Raw genomic sequence first — 18,483 nt, 5'->3', positions numbered from 1 at the left:
CTTCATTTGTTAGGTCTGGTGGGTTTTTATCTTGCTCCTTCTCCTGCTGTGTGTTTTTCTGTCTTCTCATTTTGCTTATGTTACTGTGTTTGGGGTCTCCTTTTTGAAGCCTGCAGGTTCGTAGTTCCCGTTGTTTTTGGTGTCTGTCCCCAGTGGCTAAGGTTGGTTCAGTGGGTTGTGTAGGCTTCCTGGTGGAGGGGACTAGTGCCTGTGTTCTCGTGGATGAGGCTAGATCTTGTCTTTCTGGTGGGCAGGTCCACGTCTGGTGGTGTGTTTTGGGGTGTCTGTGGACTTTTTATGATTTTAGGCAGCCTCTCTGGTAATGTGTGGTGTTGTGTTCCTGTCTTGCTATTTGTTTGGTATAGGGTGTCCAGCACTGTAGCTTGCTGGTCGTTGAGTGAAGCTGGGTGCTGGTGTTGAGATGGAGATTTCTGGAAGATTTTTGCCTTTTGATATTATGTGGAGCTGGGAGGTCTCTTGTGGGCCAGTGTCCTGAAGTTGGCTCTCCCACCTCAGAGGCACAGCACTGACTCCTGGCTCCTCAATTTGGGATGATTCGTTGTCTATTCATGTATTCCACAGATGCAGGGTACATCAAGTTGATTGCGGAGCTTTAATCCCCTGCTTCTGAGGCTGCTGGGAGAGATTTCCCTTTCTCTTCTTTGTTCTCACAGCTCCCGGGTCTCAGCTTTGGATTTGGCCCCGCCTCTGCGTGTAAGTCGCCGGAAGGCGTCTGTTCTTCGCTCAGACAGGACAGGGTTAAAGGAGCAGCTGCTTCGGGGACTCTGGCTCACTCAGGCCGGAGGGGAGGGAGGGGCACGGGATGCGGGGCGAGCCTGCAGTGGCAGAGGCCGGTGTGACGTTGCACCAGCCGAGGTGCACCGTGCGTTCTCCCAGGGAAGCCGTCCCTGGATCCCGGGACCCCAGCAATGACGGGCTGCACAGGCTCCCGGAAGGGCGGCGTGGACAGTGACCTGCGCTCGCACACAGGCCTCTTGGAGGCGGCAGCAGCAGCCCCAGCGTCCCACGCCCGTCTCTGGGGTCCGCGCTTTTAGCCCGGCTCGCGCCCGTCTCTGGAGCTCCTTTAAGCAGCGCTCTTAATCCCCTCTCCTCGCGCACCAGGAAACCAAGAGGGAAGAAAATGTCTCTTGCCTCTTCGTCTGCTCCAGAGTTTTCCCAGACTCCCTCCCGGCTAGCTGTGGCGCATTAGCCCCCTTCAGGCTGAGTTCTCGCCGCCAGCCCCGGTCCTCTCCCTGCGCTCTGACCGAAGCCCAAGCCTCAGCTTCCAGCGCCGCCCGCCCCAGCAGGCGAGCAGACAAGCCTCTCAGTCTGTTGAGTGCCAGTCGGCACTGATCCTCTGTGCGGGAATCTCTCCGCTTTGCCCTACCCAGGTACGTGGGGAGTTTCTTGCCTTTTGGGAGGTCTGAGGTCTTCTGCCAGCGTTCAGTAGGTGTTCTGTAGGAGTTGTTCCACGTGTAGCTGTATTTCTGGTGTATCTGTGGGGAGGAAGGTGATCTCCGCATCTTACTCTTATGCCATCTTCCCCGGAAGTCCAGGTCAGACATTTTTGATAAAGATTGGTGGCGCATTGATTGAGAGTCTGCCTGCTGATGCAGGGGACACGGGTTCGTGCCCTGGTCCGGCAAGATCCCACATGCCGCGGAGCGGCTGGGCCCATGAACCATGGCCGCTGAGCCTGCGCGTCTGGAGCCTGTGCTCCGCAACGGGAGAGCCCACAACAGTGAGAGGCCCGTGTACCGCAAAAAAAAAAAAAAAAAAAAAAAAATATATATATATGGTTGGATTGGTTCTTTTTCCTATAACAGAGAGTTTTTAAGTTACTTGTATTTACCATGTATTTGGACCAATTGAGTGGGTGTGATATGTATATAAGCTTGCCTATTTTTCTGCCTATCCTAAAAGAGAATGTGGTTTCTACAGTTTCAGAAAGATATTCACACATAGTATGAGTTTCAAACTGTAACTTCTGGTCTCATCACATATTCTGGCAGTTCATTTCCTGCATGAGTAAAATCTGCAAGGCACAAAAGTCCTTAATAGCCTTTGGTTGTCATGTACACAAAACTTCAGTGAGTTTTTTTTTTTTTTATATTGAATAACATTACCTAGAACTATCTGAAAGCCTAAAGAAATCTCAAGTGAAAACAATACTTGCAAAATTCTCTGGTTCTTTTTCTGGAGGCTAAAACATGTCTTCTAAATCAGCTCCAAGTACATCGGATCACACCATTAGGCAGCAGATTGGTAATATTAGTCATGGCATTTTCTTTGTAGGCCTGTTGCCTTTGGGACCACACATGGAAGCTGTTATATAGTTACTTGTATCACAAATGCTTGAGACTGTGTTATTCCTCCTAAGTTACCTGGCGGCCATAACCTTGCCTTGACCATCTACCTTCTGCCATGGTGCCCATAGAGAGCATTTTGCCACATATTTGTTGAAAGAGTGAACTCAATAGTCCTTGCTGATGTACAGTAGAATTTGGTCTGGAATGTTGGTAAACATGGGTAAAGATTTCTCTCACTTAAAATTCTTTTTTCTTAGGTCTTCTCATTTTCAAACTAACATGTTTTACTGAGATGCCGAGCAGTATATAGATTATAAATGTCCAATGATTAAGATGAGGCCTTTACCCCAAAGGAACTTAGGGGAGGACACAGGTGAATTGACAATAATGCAATGATGTGCCCTTTGCCACCACCCTTACTTCAGTGTTTCCCTGTACTATCTATGACTTTTCTTTGTCTTTTGGGGGTTTTGCCCTGCCTCTGTAAGTAAGCCACCATTTAATTGAGTAAATAGTTGAAAGCATTTCAGTAATGAAAAAAAAAATTGTATCATCCATGATAAGATGCATAATCTCTTTTTGTCTATGCATTTTTTCACACACACACACACACACACACACACACTGTATTTTATTTTTACAAGAGACAAATAAACTGACACTAAGCATTGTAAATGGATGACCACAACAAAAGCAACAATGATTGCAATTACCAAACATGAAACACACTCATACTATGTCATAATATTAACATTCAGTCCAGTAATCCTCCATCTATGCAGTTTTGTTGTTGTTGTTTGTTTGTTTGTTTGTTTTTTGCGGTAGGCGGGCCTCTCACTGTTGTGGTCTCTCCCGTTGCGGAGCACAGGCTCCGGACGCGCAGGCCCAGCGGCCATGGCTCACGGGCCCAGCCGCTCTGTGGCATGTGGGATCTTCCCAGACCGGGGCACGAACCCGTGTCCCCTGCATCGGCAGGCAGACTCTCAACAACTGCGCCACCAGTGAAGCCCCATCTATGCAGTTTAAAAAAAACAACAACATTATTTTGGATTCCTCTTACCAAAATCCCTTAAGACATATAATGATCAATAATATTATAGCTGTTTTGCAGAAATCTTTGAGTAATTCATAATGAATCTAGTTTCAAATTTTCTTCCAATGATGTGATTTATTGGTTTTACTAGAGAAGTTGTTTGAACGTCTTTTCTTCATTTGTTACACACATGGACCAAAACAATTAAAATTTTAAGCTTCATATAGCTAGATAAATTCTCAGAATTATGTTACACTGTGTTGGTATGTGAAGCTATTTTACTTACTTTGATTTTACTGAACTTAATAAATTTGAATGGAAAATAAGTTACACTCTTGCAGAATAAAAATATTTATCTTACCTGAGTTGTCTGCTAAATTAAAGGCAAATATTGAAAAATGAATGCTTTTACATTTCTCTTTATTATAAAACATGATGAATGTAAAAGTAAAGGTGAATACTAAAGATATGTATTTTCTTTTTCTTCAACCAGTTGCATTCTTATTTTTCCCTGCCCCAGGCTCATTATCCTTGTAAATAAGGAAATTTAACTCTTAATTCTCTTTTCTCTTGAATCTTTATAATTTTCTTTATATAAAAAGATTTGGTCTTCTTTCTCCATTTTTATTGAAAGTGGTATCTTACCACTATCATAATAACCAACCCAATTTCCCCTCTGTTAGAAGAGACACCAATGTGCATGCCATCACATGAAAGTATTCATCCTGAGAATATCATGCAGCCACTACTTTATTGCCAAGCATCAAACTAGAATATTAAACTAGAGTATTTTCATATGCATATTTTGTCAGAAACCAGAAGGCCCAAGGATTCCAGTTTATTACCTATCAAAAAAAAACCCAATTTCTATCTTAAGTAAATAAATATTATGGGAAGTATAAGTATTTATGTTGAGGACCCTGCCCTCAAAAAGACAAGCAGTTTCATATTTTTCTTTATCTTGTGTTTTCCTTCCTGATGATTTGTGTCATAACAGCAATTTTGAATTTGTAGGGTCTATTGTTTACAAAACACTTAATAGCTAAAATTATACTTAACTTTTTGATGCAATAAAATCTTAAAATTATAAATCTGCTAAATGAACTAAAGATTCCTTCCACCTATGCTTTTTATGTGCTACTATTTATTCCTAGTGTTTACTGTCAATGTCTTTTAGCCTAATTGCAATGAGATAGACTACAAACCATAGAGAGCCATGGGGCATCTCAGAAAGAGAATGTCAGAAAAGACTTACAGGGTTTGAGGTTTGGTTAGGTAATTTTGTTTTGAATTTAGTACTATTTTATTCAAGTTGTTATAATGTTATTACTAACACTTGATGATCAAACTGTCCCCAGTTTGGCCAGTGGGGATCCTTTCAAGCTGACTTCTCTGTCCTTTTAATGTGTTGTCATCTTTCTTTGAGCACATTCTTGCTTTCTGGTGAAAAAAATAAATTCTGGGCTCATTTTGTAGTTTTTCTGGTAAAGATGTAGAATCATCTGTTTTTTCAAGGATCCATGTTTGTTTGTTTTTAAATACATAATGATGTTTTTAAACCAAGAACTGGACATTATGCCTACTCATTGCTGTTGAGCTGTCCTTTAGAAGTTGCAAGCCTTCAAAATAGTTCCAAAATAGTTATATCAGACAGATTCTGACAGTGCAATCATCTAGGAAGAAAATTTATAATATCACTGACTTTGTAATAGCACTGACAGACCCTCACCTTTTAGCTATTTTAACACATTCAGGGATCAGAAATGCACATCTATATTATTCCCATTGTACATTGGAGAGTTTTTCTTATGTTAATTGGAAGTCTCCTCATTACCACTTCTATCCTTTTGATCTCTACTACTTGGTCCTCAATCACTTTCTAAAGTAAAAAATACTTTATTTCCCATCATGCCTTCTTTAACAATTCATATTTTTGTTAAGACGTGAGTTTATGTTTGTGCGTCTATTATACATATGGAATTATCTGCTAGCAAAATTTTTCCTTGTTCATGAGATAAAATTACATGTGAAATATCTGAATTTTGTGGTGTTCCGAAAGGAAAACTGACTTTTAGTGCTCCAGCATCTAAAATATATCTGAAATATAATATTCTAGTAGATAATCTTTTTTCCTATTAAATTACTTTAACATTAAATCTCTATATTATATCATCCAATTTTTGTGTGTAAAACCTGTCTCTTCTGATCTCCCTGTGCTGTGAGGCTGCTTCCTACTGGCTATCTATTTTGCGTTTGGTGGTGTATTTGTGTCCATGCCATTCTCTCGCTTTGTCGCAGCTTGCCTTCCCCCTCCCCGTGTCCTCGGTCCATTCTCTAGTGGGTCTGTGTCTTTGTTCCCGTCTTACCCCTAGGTTCTTCAGGACCTTTTTTTTTTCTTGGATTCCATGTATATGTGTTAGCATGCGGTGTTTGTTTTTCTCTTTCTGACTTGCTTCACTCTGTGTGACAGGCTCTGGGTCCATCCACCTCGCTGCAGATAGCTCAGTTTCGTTTCTTTTTGTGGCTGGGTGGTGTTCTATTGTATATATGTGCCATATCTTTTTTGTCCATTCATCCAGTGATGGACACGTAGGTTGCTTCCATGTCCTGGCTGTTGTGAGTGGAGCTGCGGTGAACATTTTGGTGCGTGGCTCTTCTTGAATTGTGGTTCTCTCGGGGTGTATGCCCAGTGGTTGGATTGCTGGGTCATGTGGTGGTTCTATTTTTAGTTTTTTAGGGAACCTCCATGCTGTTCTCCATGGTGGCTCTATCGGTTTACATTCCCACCGGCAGTGCAGGAGTGTTCCCTTTTCTCCACACTCTCTCCAGCATTTGTTGTTTCTGGGTTTTTTGATCATGGCCGTTCTGGCTGGTGTGGGATGATGTCTTATCATGGTTTTGATTTGCATTTCTCTAATGATTGGTGATGTTGAGCATTCTTTCATGTGTTTGTTGGAGATCTGTGTATCTTCTTTGGAGAGGTGTCTGTTTGGGTCTTCTGCCCATTTTTGGATTGGGTTGTTTGTTTTTTTGTTATTGAGCTGCTTGTAAATTTTGGAGATTGGTCATTTGTCGGTTGCTTCATTTGCAGGTATTTTCTCCCATTCTGAGGGTTGTCTTTTGTTTGTGGTTTCCTTTGCTGTGCAAAAGCTAATATCCTTATCCACGGGGTCTCTGCTATGTGTCACATAAAAGAGAATGAAAAGACAAGACAACTCCCCTCCAGGAAGCTAACAGTCTGCATAAGGAAAAGTTGGTATAAACAATCCTAAGAGATAAACTGTTTAGTGAAGCTCCTGGTTAGGTTAGATGAGTAATTACTTTGATGAAGAAAATAAAATACAACAGGAATTTTGAAATGTTCTTGATCCTGGGAGATGAGAAAAGTGCCGGGGTAGGGAAGCAAACCTCAGTTACATATGAAATGTTGTGTCTGAAGGGTTTACTAAAAGTTTACTTGTGGGATGAGTTAGAAAAAGTGATGCCAAATATTCAATTGGAAATTGTTTGCTCCTCTCTTCTAGAATAATCTTTAGTTATTTTCAAACCTGTAGTAAAAAATCTGTTATCCAAACAACTTTGTATCAGTGGTGCTTTGACGAATGAGGAGAAATGCAAGTGTCTACCCTTGGGACAATGTGAGTGAGGTAGTCAAGATCACAGCTTCAGGAGGTGAGATAGCAAGTGGGTTTGATAATTGAATGAGAAGTAAGAATCGAGAGCAGGACATAAATCACCCTCAAAGTATTTGTAAATATGGTCTTTCTCCCACACACATAATGGAAGCTTGAGCATTTTGTTTGGATATTAAAGGGTGAGATCAGCATGCTGAAGATTGAAGACCAGTGAGTTAAAAATGCAATTTACAAGTTGCTCAAATACTTGCATTACATAGTGAAGAAAGGATGTGTTTGTGTGTGAGACGAGTGTGTGTGTGTGTGTGAATGTGTGTCAGGGAGGGGGGGCGTGGCATGGTGGAGTGAGTGAATGGAGGGAGACAATAGCCCGGGAGAGAAATAGAGTGTTTGAGATTCATGTGTAGAGGGTGGAAGAAAAAATAAACTGTAATTTGTGCTGTACTTCCTCCTTAATTTATCAAAGGTATCTTTGGAAAAATTTGTCAGAACTTTTTTTTCATAGAATTGATTTTTTTCCACCTAAAAAAGGAAAAAAAAATCTGTCTCTTCTGAATCATTGAGCATGAAAACATCTTGTCAACAAAACCAGGAGTTCCATGTGGGCAGTAGTAAGATGTGTGTTTCAGTGGAAAACTTTTTGTGTCAAAAACACTATGTTCAGTAGTAGTAGACTCTGAAATGTTTATTGATTGATTCATAGTTTGGCTATAGTTTTAGATTGATACTGTTTATTGATCAGTTTTAAACTGCAAGTTAATACAAGCTGAGAATGATTAGGAGACCTGATTTCTCTTGCATTTATTAGCTGTGGTACCTTCTCAGGCTGAGTTAGAGTATAATGAGGATAATGTCCTTATCTTGTAACTAAGGTTGTGAGTCTGCATGTTGCCAGGTAACACCATCTCTGAAAGCATTTTGTAAACTTCAGGTTCTAGATAAATATTAGGGGTTGGTCAGGGAATCACTAATTGGTAAGATCTGGTTGTTCTATATAAATGGAAAAGAAAACCTTGATAGCATGTCTCCGGCTATTCGTGGCTAACAGCTGTGAGCTGTTAACCATCAGTACTCCCAAAAGTTAGGGGAATGAGTCTTCTGTCCTAAAAGGGATATTCCTATAAATTCTTGGGACAATAATTGTTGTGGTTTTAGGCTGAAAGTGTGGAAATTATTTATTATAAATTCCACCTTTTATCTCGGTAAGTCACAAGTGAGTCACAGTTAAGTCCTGAGTGTGAGAGGGCTTCCTCTATCACCAAAATTTGGTGGCTGTACTTCATTTTAATGACAACAAAGGTAACTTTTTGTTTACATTATGCTTAGAAAACTCTTATAATTTGCTCTGTTGCTCTAGGATTAAAATTCTGACTATTTTGAAAAATAAAATTATTTTATAAATAATTTCAGAAATAGTTCACCCCAGTTTGGAGGAATTTAAAAAGCTGGAAAACAGGGCTTCCCTGGTGGCGCAGTGGTTGAGAGTCCGCCTGCCAATGCAGGGGACATGGGTTCGTACCCCGGTACGGGAAGATCCCACGTGCCGCGGAGCAGCTGGGCCCGTGAGCCATGGCCGCTGAGCCTGCGCATCCAGAGCCTGTGCTCCACAAAGGGAGAGGCCACAAGACTGAGAGGCCCGTGTACTGCAAAAAAAAAAAAAAAAAAAAAAAAAAAGCTGGAAAACAAAGATTATAAGGAACCTGACCATGAAACACCTGGGATGATGATCAGGCATATAGGTACAGATTGTTGACGGTGATTGGTTTTCTGTCTCTTCTGCTAGATTCTGAGTTCTTTCAGAGCGTGGGACATGCCTTATTCATCTTTCACCAATCAGGGCAATAGAGTAAATGAGGTAAGTGCCAGGCGAGATGCGTGTACAAAGTGCTATGGGAATATGGAAGTGAAGTTTGATTCAGCCTCATGAGAAGTCAAGGAGGTTTTATAGGAGTGATGATTCCTGAGCAAAATTTAGTGTTGACATTTCCCAGGTGGAAAAATCTCAGCAGAACAACAAGAGAGATTCACAGTATTACTGGTCAAACAGGTGTTAATTTGGAAAGACACAAGGTCAGGAGACTATGTCATATGTTTGGGGAATAGTTAGTACTGAGGTACCAGTTTTCTTAACAAGACCTGGGCATAAAATTCTTTGAGTCCTTTGCTTTCTTGGCTTTGTCCTTGAACACAGAGCCACCTGCCAGCTGAAGCCAGAAGGCTGTTTTCAGTCAGTACACTCCTGAGTTATTTCAGCAGGCAGCCGTGCCTTTTCACAGAACTAGGTTGCCAAGATATGGATGGGTGTGAAAACAGTGTTGAGGGGGGACCAGATGTATGCCAACCAAGTCAGTCCCCCAGAGCTGGATGGTGATGTCAGCAGAAAGGTCTGTCTCAATGAATGAGTAGACAGGCGATGACCAATGCATATATTTAAAGCCTGACACAACAAGTTACTATATTCACTATTTCCCTACATTGATCCAAACTGGCTCTACACTTGTACTTCTGTGAGCCTTTCACACCATATGTCCCGATGTTCCATTTAGCCTAGTTTTTAGGTACTAGTATCAGGCAGTAGGAACAAGCAAAGTCAAGTTTTATTTAGAGAAGAGCCTCCAGAGGTATTTAGAAATTCATAAAAGAGGAGAGTATACAGTTTTCTATTTAGGGTAATGTTGAGTAGGACTTGAAATTTTCTGCAAGTACAGTTAATGCTGTTTTCCTTTGACTGAATTGAATTGAATTTTAATGTGGTGAGTATCCTCCTGGTGCCCAGCCCAGCCCAGGTGGTGTTACAGGAGGCACCCAAGTAGTTATGATTCAGGAGGAAAATGAGCTCATCCCAGGGAATAATGGCAAACGAATTGGGAGAATATTATAATTAAAGCTAAGTTTATGCCCATTGGGATCATGCCTTTCACTGCATGGGTGCTTATTCATGGAGGCTGCCACCAATGAAATGAACCCATCAGGACTGCCTTAAAATTCCCCTCAGCTTGACCAAAGTTTAGATAGACTTCTTCTTGCCTGTAGGTCCTGACCTTCCTTTCCTTAGAACATTTACTTTAAGAAACTCATAATTCTTTCTTTGCCATTTTGAGATATAAATCTTTTTTTTTTTTTTTTTTTTTTGTAGTACGCGGGCCTCTCACTGTTGTGGCCTCTCCTGTTGCAGAGCACAGGCTCCGGACGCGCAGGCCCAGCGACCACGGCTCACGGGCCCAGTTGCTCCACAGCATGTGGGATCTTCCCGGACTGGGGCATGAACCCGTGTCCCCTTCATCAGCAGGCGGACTCTCAACCACTGCGCCACCAGGGAAGCCCGAGATATAAATCTTTAAAAAAAAAAAAAAAAAAAACTCTTGCCAGTTTTACAACCCAGGACTTCCTTTCTCAAAGACCTGGAAGCCTTCTCTTTGAAATGTGATCATCAAGGACAATAGCGCCCCTATCTCCCAGTCTCTGTGGGAGGGTAGGAGCCTCACTTCAATGGCCAAGAAGAAAGAGGTGGGTCCAAACTGGACCCTTGCCAGCGATTCTGTGCTCCTCTTGAGCTTCTGTAGGATTAGAAGATAGTGATGTGATCAGGAAAATGGAGGATATGTTCCTAACAGAAACTTATTGTGGAAGTGTAATTCTTATAGACTTGCTTTTTTTTGCACTCAATTTTCATATGCAGGGATAAATAAACCAAGTCAAGAGGTGTTCTCTAGACTTGCCAGACAGACAATGTAAAATGGGAAGCTGAATCCATTTCTTATTCTCAATCCAATGTGTTTTTTTCTCACTCACATTTCTTGTTTTGAAAAGGAAGAAAATAAGAAACTGTTGGAGAAAAGGCTAGAGGGAAGGATATTGAAATCATCCCAGTTGAGAAACCCAGGTTATCAGGACTTCAGTGATTCAAAGATGAAGGGAGATATTTGAGAAATGGAGTAAGAAAGAGGAATCCGGATTTAGCCGTGTATTAGATAAAAAGTAAAACTGACAAAATAGCCAGCACATGTTGGGTTTAGGAGGTGAGAAAGATAATAAGGGTCCTCCAAAACACAAGAATATATATAGAATATATGTGATGTATAAGTTGCCTCCCTTGGGGATTTATTACAAATTTTTGGTGTTGGTTAAAAAATGGACAAAAGTGATCTATAGGCAATTTGAGATACAATGCTTGCTGGTTAGAGAATATATGGAGAAGGAAAAAGAAAAAAAAAAGCAAAAAACCAACAACAGCAAACAAAACAAAAAAATGTAGGATTGACAAATTAAATGTCCTAGAGAATAAATACTCATCAAAAATAATTGGAGGGGCTTCCCTGGTGGAGCAGTGGTTGAGAGTCTGCCTGCCAATGCAGGGGACACGGGTTCGAGCCCTGGTCTGGGGGGATCCCACATGCCGCGGAGCAACTGGGCCCGTGAGCCACAACTACTGAGCCTGCGCATCTGGAGCCTGTGCTCCGCAACGAGAGAGGCCGCGATAGTGAGGCCTGCGCACCGCAATGAAGAGTGGCCTCCGCTTGCCACAACTAGAGAAAGCCCTCGCACAGAAACGAAGACCCAACACATCAAAAATAAATAAATTAAAAAAAAAAAATAATAATAATAATTGGAGAGGGCTTCCCTGGTGGCGCAGTTGTTGGGAGTTCGCCTGCCGATGCAGGGGACACGGGTTCGTGCCCTGGTCTGGGAAGATCCCACATGCCGTGGAGCGGCTGGGCCCATGAGCCATGGCCGCTGAGCCTGAGCTCCACAATGGGAGAGGCCACAACAGTGAGAGGCCCACGTACCGCAAAAAAAAAAAAAAAAAAAAAAAAAAAGGAGAACCAAGAAAAGAAACAATGGAATATGTACCCAAGAAAACCAAACAAAAAAGCCAAAAAGCTGCCTGTGAATACATAGGTAGTTAATTTGTACTGACCAACAGCCAATCTGAGATAATAGTGCTCATCTCTTGCAGGCAGCCAAGAGGATCACCAGAGCGACTGAAGGTCTCTAAGATTGACAGCATGAACTAATGCATTACATTATTTTGCCATTTCTCTGGAAGGGAAAAAAGGCTACAGAAAGAGTCACATGTGTGTTGAAGAGAAGGGGCACAGAAAATGTAGACCATGACAGTGATGCTCAGAGAGGAAAACTTTAAAAGTCCACTACTTTACAGGGCCCTGGGATAACAGAAGGACACAGAGTATCTGCAGGATGAATAATGCAGAATCAGAACAAATGAAAGGGGAAGTCACAGAAGACAGTATATTTTCAGAGACGGTCTATGGTAATAATTAAAAGATTATTAATCAGGCATATGTATAATCAAGCACATGTATAATCAAAAAATACATAGCATTTGGACGTTGGATACTGGAAGAGGCTCAGTTCTGGTGGAAATATGAACTGTGTAGCCCACCTGCAGAGCTGTGTGGCAGCATTAGTCACATTAAGAATAATTATATCTTAAAACAAATATCTTATTCCTAGCTACTTAAGGTAGGTGGGTAGAGTTGGATAGGATTGAGAAATAGAAATAGAAGTGAACAAGTATGTAAAATAAGGGGACTTTGCAGACTGATGACATTAGTGGGCCATGAACTGAGCACCGGAATAAACTTTCCAATGAGAGAGAATTTGAGAGCAATGTAAAACACAGTCAGTTCTGTGACATACAGTGCAGTAACTTTCCAGGCAAACAAACTACACTGACTCCAAACCACTCCAACATATGTCGATATTTTCCATTCCCTGGGATTCAATAGGTCTCTTCTTAGCCCACTAACCTCTAGGGCTTCTCCAAGTATATAAGTGAGAACACTGTTTAGATGGTCTTTGGTAGTATTGTAAGGCAGTATCTGCCTGTCTCCATAGTTACACTCTAAGCAGATTAATTTTTATAGATCTGATGTCAAGACAGTGAAATTACTGGAACTTTTTGGCAGTACTTAATGGCAGATCTCAGTAAGTAGGTTTTTGCTATTTCATGGGAGAGAAAAGAATAAAGGCAAAACTAATATCATATAACATGCATAAGAAAAATGATGATCTTTTTGTGCCTCCCGGCCAAGAACTGACAGGATTAAAGAGAAAAGCATAAACACAACACATGTTTTAGATTAATTGTAATGGTAAAAATCAGCACATCTCATGACTTTCTGGTTTGAATAATGGATGATACTTCCAGAATTTTTTTTTAAAGATTGTCTAACCAATAGTCTCCTGTTGTTCTAATTCAAGACTTCTTCAGCACTGATTTTTTAGGTGCCTAGTATGAATGAAAAGAACTTGATAATGTTTCTGCATCAGTAATTTACTTTTTCTACAATGAATACTCCTTAAAATTATCCAGAGACATTTTTGACATAGTTCCAGATAAATCAGATGGATGAATTATAATGTGGTTGGAAAAAGTCTCCTAATATAATGGTGAACTTAAAAAGGAAATTTCAGATCAATGTGCATTATTTAGTCCCATTTTTGTAAAAACCTGTGTTTACAGGTTCTTAAAATTTTAGAAAGTATATAAAACAAAATGCAAAGAGTGGTTATATCTGGATAGTTTTTTTGATTGTATATATTTTGTAATTTTTTCTTTTGTAAAACCTGGGTTATTTATATAAATTTTTTAAATTTAAAAATGTTAAAATTTCCTTTTCAGAAAATAAAAGGCAAGACATTTTATCCTATTTGTTTTGTGAGTGTTGCTGTCTTACTATGATTTTATTTTCCTGGTTAGTAATGAGTACAAGCATATCGTTTCCTTTATGGCCATTTGTTTCTTTTTTTAATTTTTATTTTTGGCTGCGTTGTGTCTTCATTGCTGCGTGCAGGCTTCCTCTAGTTGTGGCGAGCGGGGACTACTTTTCGTTGCGGTGCACAGGCTTCTCATTGCGGTGGCTTCTCATTTTGTGGAGCTCGGGCTCTAGAGCACAGGCTCAGTAGTTGTCACGCACGGGCTTAGTTGCTCCATGGCATGTGGGATCTTCACAGACCAGGGCTCAAACCTGTGTCCCCTGCATTGGCAGGCGGATTCTTAACGACTGCGCCACCAGGGAAGTCCCTGTTTCTTTGTTTTTAATTTTGTGATGAACCTCTTCAAATATAACCCATTTCTCTATTGAGATTTCCCCCTCCTTATTTGTAAGCTTATTTATATTTTCTCAATTTTATTTTATTTATTTTTTTTCTCAATTTTAGATAGGCCCTTATACTATCTTTTGTACAATTTCCTTATGCCATCTTTTCAATTTATTTATTTTTAATTTTTAAAAAATTTGTTGTCAACAGAATTCACTTTTTTAGGCATACAGTTCTATGAGTTTTAAATATGTGTAGATTTTCATAACTACCACCACAATACAGAACAATTCTAACATCCCAATGAATTCCCATTTGCTGTCCTTTTGTATTCAGACTCTTCTCCCATCTCTGACCCTTGATAACAACTGATCTGTTTTCTGTACTTATATTTTTAGCTTTTCCAAAATGTGATATAAATGGAATCACCCTGTATGCCACTTTTTTGAGACTGTTTTTTTATTTGGCCTAATACATTTAAGACTCATCAGTGTTGTGTATATCAATAGTTCATTCCTTTTTTTAATTGCTGAGCAGTATTCCATTGTATGGACATATCACAGTGTGTTGACCTAGTCACGAGTTGAAGGACATTTAGGTTGTTTCTGATTACTGGTGATTGCAAATAATGATCCTGTATTCATGCACAGTTTATGTGAACATGTATTCAATTCTCTAGGATAAACAGAATTAGAATTGCTGGGTCATATAGTGAATGTGTGTTTAACTGTTAAATAAACTCTTAATTCTTTTGATGAAAATAAGTATGTAAATATGAATTTTAGACTTTTTACAATTGTTCTTTTGTGTGTGTCTTGTTTAATAAATTCTTTTCTTCCCTCAAGAGAAGAGGGATATCATGGAGAGTTTTCACCTACATTATTATCTAAAAGCTTTACAGCTTTTCTCTTCTCATTTAGATCTTTAAACCACCTGGAATTGAGGCACAAATATTCAGGGTCTTGATCTGTTTAAATACTCTGGCATAATAATAGGCTAATGTTTTGGTTTTATTTTTCAACTTTTTCCCCTATAACTGTAATGTTTCTTTCTAATGTTAAACTATTTTAATGGGAAAACAAAGTCAAAACAAATTGGAATGAATTTCACAATATTATTGTCATCAAATTGAATTGAATGCAGAAATTCTTACGTCTTGTTTTTTTTTTCTTTGCTTTTAGCATGAATGAAATGATAATAAACACAGATCTCAAAATATGCAGCAAATGCATGATGTTTTCTATTTTCATTTTTCCCAAGAAAAAATAGCATTAATAAAACATTAGACAAATAAGAAAATCATCAGGAATAGAAAAGTATGACTTGATTGAGATTTAAACCAAAACCATGCAATATCAAGTTGCTTTATCATTGCTCTTCAAAGAATTACCCTATATGAGCTTGGTTAGTGTAATGGAATCTTTCCTAGTATATGCTATAGATTTTTTTCACAAAACATTTTTCTGGCCTTATTCAGTGTATAAATAGGAAAATAATAATCTGAGGCTCTTTCCAGGAAACATATTGAGCGCCATTTCTGATATCTTCCTACCTAAATCAAATGAAAGCCACCTTATCTTGAGCTTGCTTTTAGGGTCTGTACTACTTCTCGAATATATACTTCATAGATTGAGCCTTTTGACCTTCAATAATGACTTTATTCTGTGGATGACAGCTGCCAGAAACAAACAAACAATCAATCAAACAAAACCTCACAGACAGAAAGATCTGCTATCCCTGTAGGGATAGGTAGCAAAAATGACCTCCTCACCAAGAAATGCTGTGTGAGTTTAAATTGCCTTGGGGAGTATTAGGACACAAGTTGGTAAAAAATGGTTTAGTTCTTAGCGTTCACTGGAAATGGTTGCTCCCTCTTGGCCTCACTGCTCTCTTTTCTGATTTTTCCTCTTTCCTTCCTGCAATCAAGTTAAGCTGACAATATTTAACTTTTTATTTTGAAATGTTAGTTTAAAATTTTAAGTACAATTTATCAATGTTTTTCCTTTTATGAACCCTGCTTTTGGTGCTGTATCTAAGAAATCTTGGTCTAACCCAAGGCCTCAAATATTTTTCTTTTTGTAGACTATGGTTTATTTTTTGACTCTCTAATCTGTTCTATTGAGCTACCTTCATGCAAATACCATACTGTCTTGATTACAGTAGCTTTTGAAATTAGGTGTTTTAGTCCTCCAACTTAGTTCTTTTTCAAAGTTATTTTGGCTCATTTAGGTTCTTTGAGTTTTCATATGAATTTTAGAATCAGTTTGTTAATTTCCACAAAAAAGCTTCCTGGGATTGTGATCCAGATTGCATTGAATCTACAGATCAATTTAAGTAAAGTAGACATCTTAAAAATATTTAATGGCACAATCCTGAACAAGGTATATCTCTCCATTTATTTATGTCTTCTTTAATTTCTCTCAGCAATGGTTTCCAATTTTAAGTGTTCAGACATAATACAGGCCTTGAACATATTCTTTCAGATTTATCTCCAGGCATTTTATGTGTTCCTATGAGTGATTTTGCTTTTTCAAAATTTCAATTTCTGATTGTCCATTTCTAGTTGATAGGGTCACAATAGATCTTCATATACATTGATCTTTATGTTTCATATTGATTTGGGGAGTTTTAAGGTGTTTGTTAACACACTTTCTTCTTTAATATCAGTAACACTCAAATGCCAAAAAGAGTATTTCCTAACTTTTGCCTAACTATTAAGGATTTTCTTTTTGTCTTTTGTTTTCAGCAACTTGAATGTGACATACCCGTGTGTGTGTGTGTATGTGAGTATGTGTGCATTTACTCTACTTTTTGTTCTCTGAGTTTCTTACATGTGTGGTTCAATGACTGTTGTTATTTCCAGACAACTCACACCTATTATTTCTTCAAATATTTCATATGTCCTGTACTATCTCTCATCTCCTGAGAATTCAATTATATGTATATTAAAACATTTGATATTTTCCTACAGCTCTTGATTGTTTCATTCTGTTTTGGTCAGGCTTTTTTAATCTTTGTATCTGAGTATGAGCTATTTCTTTTGACCTGTCTTCAAGTTCACTCTTTCCTTGGCTTTGCTGATTCTACTGATGAGCCCATTTCAGGCATCTTTCATCTCTCTTACAAGTTTTTGTTTTATTGATAGCATCTTCACTTGATTCATTCTTTTTTTTCCTTTTTATTGAAGTATAGTTGATTTATAATATTGTGTTAGATTTTGGTGTACAGCAAAGTGATTCAATTATATATTTTTTTTTTTCAGATTTCTTTCCATTATAGGTTATTACAAGATATTGACTATAGTTCCCTTATTGTTTATCTATTTTATATATAGTAGTGTGTATCTGTTAATCCCAAACTCCTAATTTATCCCTCCCCCCCTTTCATCTTTGGTGACCATAAATTTGTTTTCTATGTCTGTGAACCTGTTTCTATTTTGTAAATAAGTTCATTTGTATCATTTTTTTTAGATTCCACATAGAAGTGATATTGTATGGTATTTATCTTTCTCTGTCTGTCTTACTTCGCTTAGTATGATAATCTCTAGGTCCATCCATGTTGCTGCAAATGGCATTCTTTCTTTCTTTTTATAGCTGAGTAATATTCCATTGTGTATATATATATACCACATCTTCTTTATCCATTCATCTGTCAATGGACTTTCAGGTTGCTTCCATGTCTTAACTATTGTAAGTAGTGCCACTGTGAACATTGGGGTGCATGTATCTTTTCTAATTAGAGTTTCCTCCAGATATATGCCCAGGAGTGGGATTGTTGGGTTATATGGTAACTCTATTTTTAGTTTTTTAAGAACCCCGCTTGATTCATTCTTTTTGTTCCATCTCTTTGCTGAAATTACCCATCTGATCTGGCACGTTATCTACCCTTTCTATTAGAACATTTACCATATACATAATAATTATTTAAATTCTTCAGATAATTCCAACATCTGTGCCTTATCTGAGTCTGGTCTGCTGATTAATTTTCTCTTGGCAAAGAATTAGTTTTCTTGCATTTTTCCTATGTCATGTAGAATAGTGGAGTAAGGTAAATTTTTTGCTTGGAAATGGGAATATCTTTCTTTCTGCTAGGCATTTAGTGTGAGATTACATTAATCTAGTTGCACTGTGATTGTCATTTCTTTTCACTACTCTTATCCTCAGTGCAGGGGACATTTGGCAGTATCTGGAGACTTTTTTTTTTTTTTTTTTTTTTTTTGCGGTATGCGGGCCTCTCACTGTAGTGGCCTCTCCTGTTGCAGAGCACAGGCTCTGGACGCGCAGGCTCAGTGGCCATGGCTCACAGGCCTAGCTGCTCCGCGGCATGTGGGATCCTCCTGGACCGGGGCACGAACCCGTGTCCCCTGCATCGGCAGGCAGACTCTCAACCACTGCTCCACCAAGGAAGCCCTGGAGACATTTTTGTTGATCACAGCTGGGCA

Source organism: Mesoplodon bidens, assembly GCF_964165515.1.
Source record: "Mesoplodon bidens genome assembly, chromosome: 8".
Taxonomy (NCBI): Eukaryota; Metazoa; Chordata; class Mammalia; order Artiodactyla; family Ziphiidae; genus Mesoplodon; species Mesoplodon bidens.
This window is presented reverse-complemented; position numbering follows the sequence as displayed.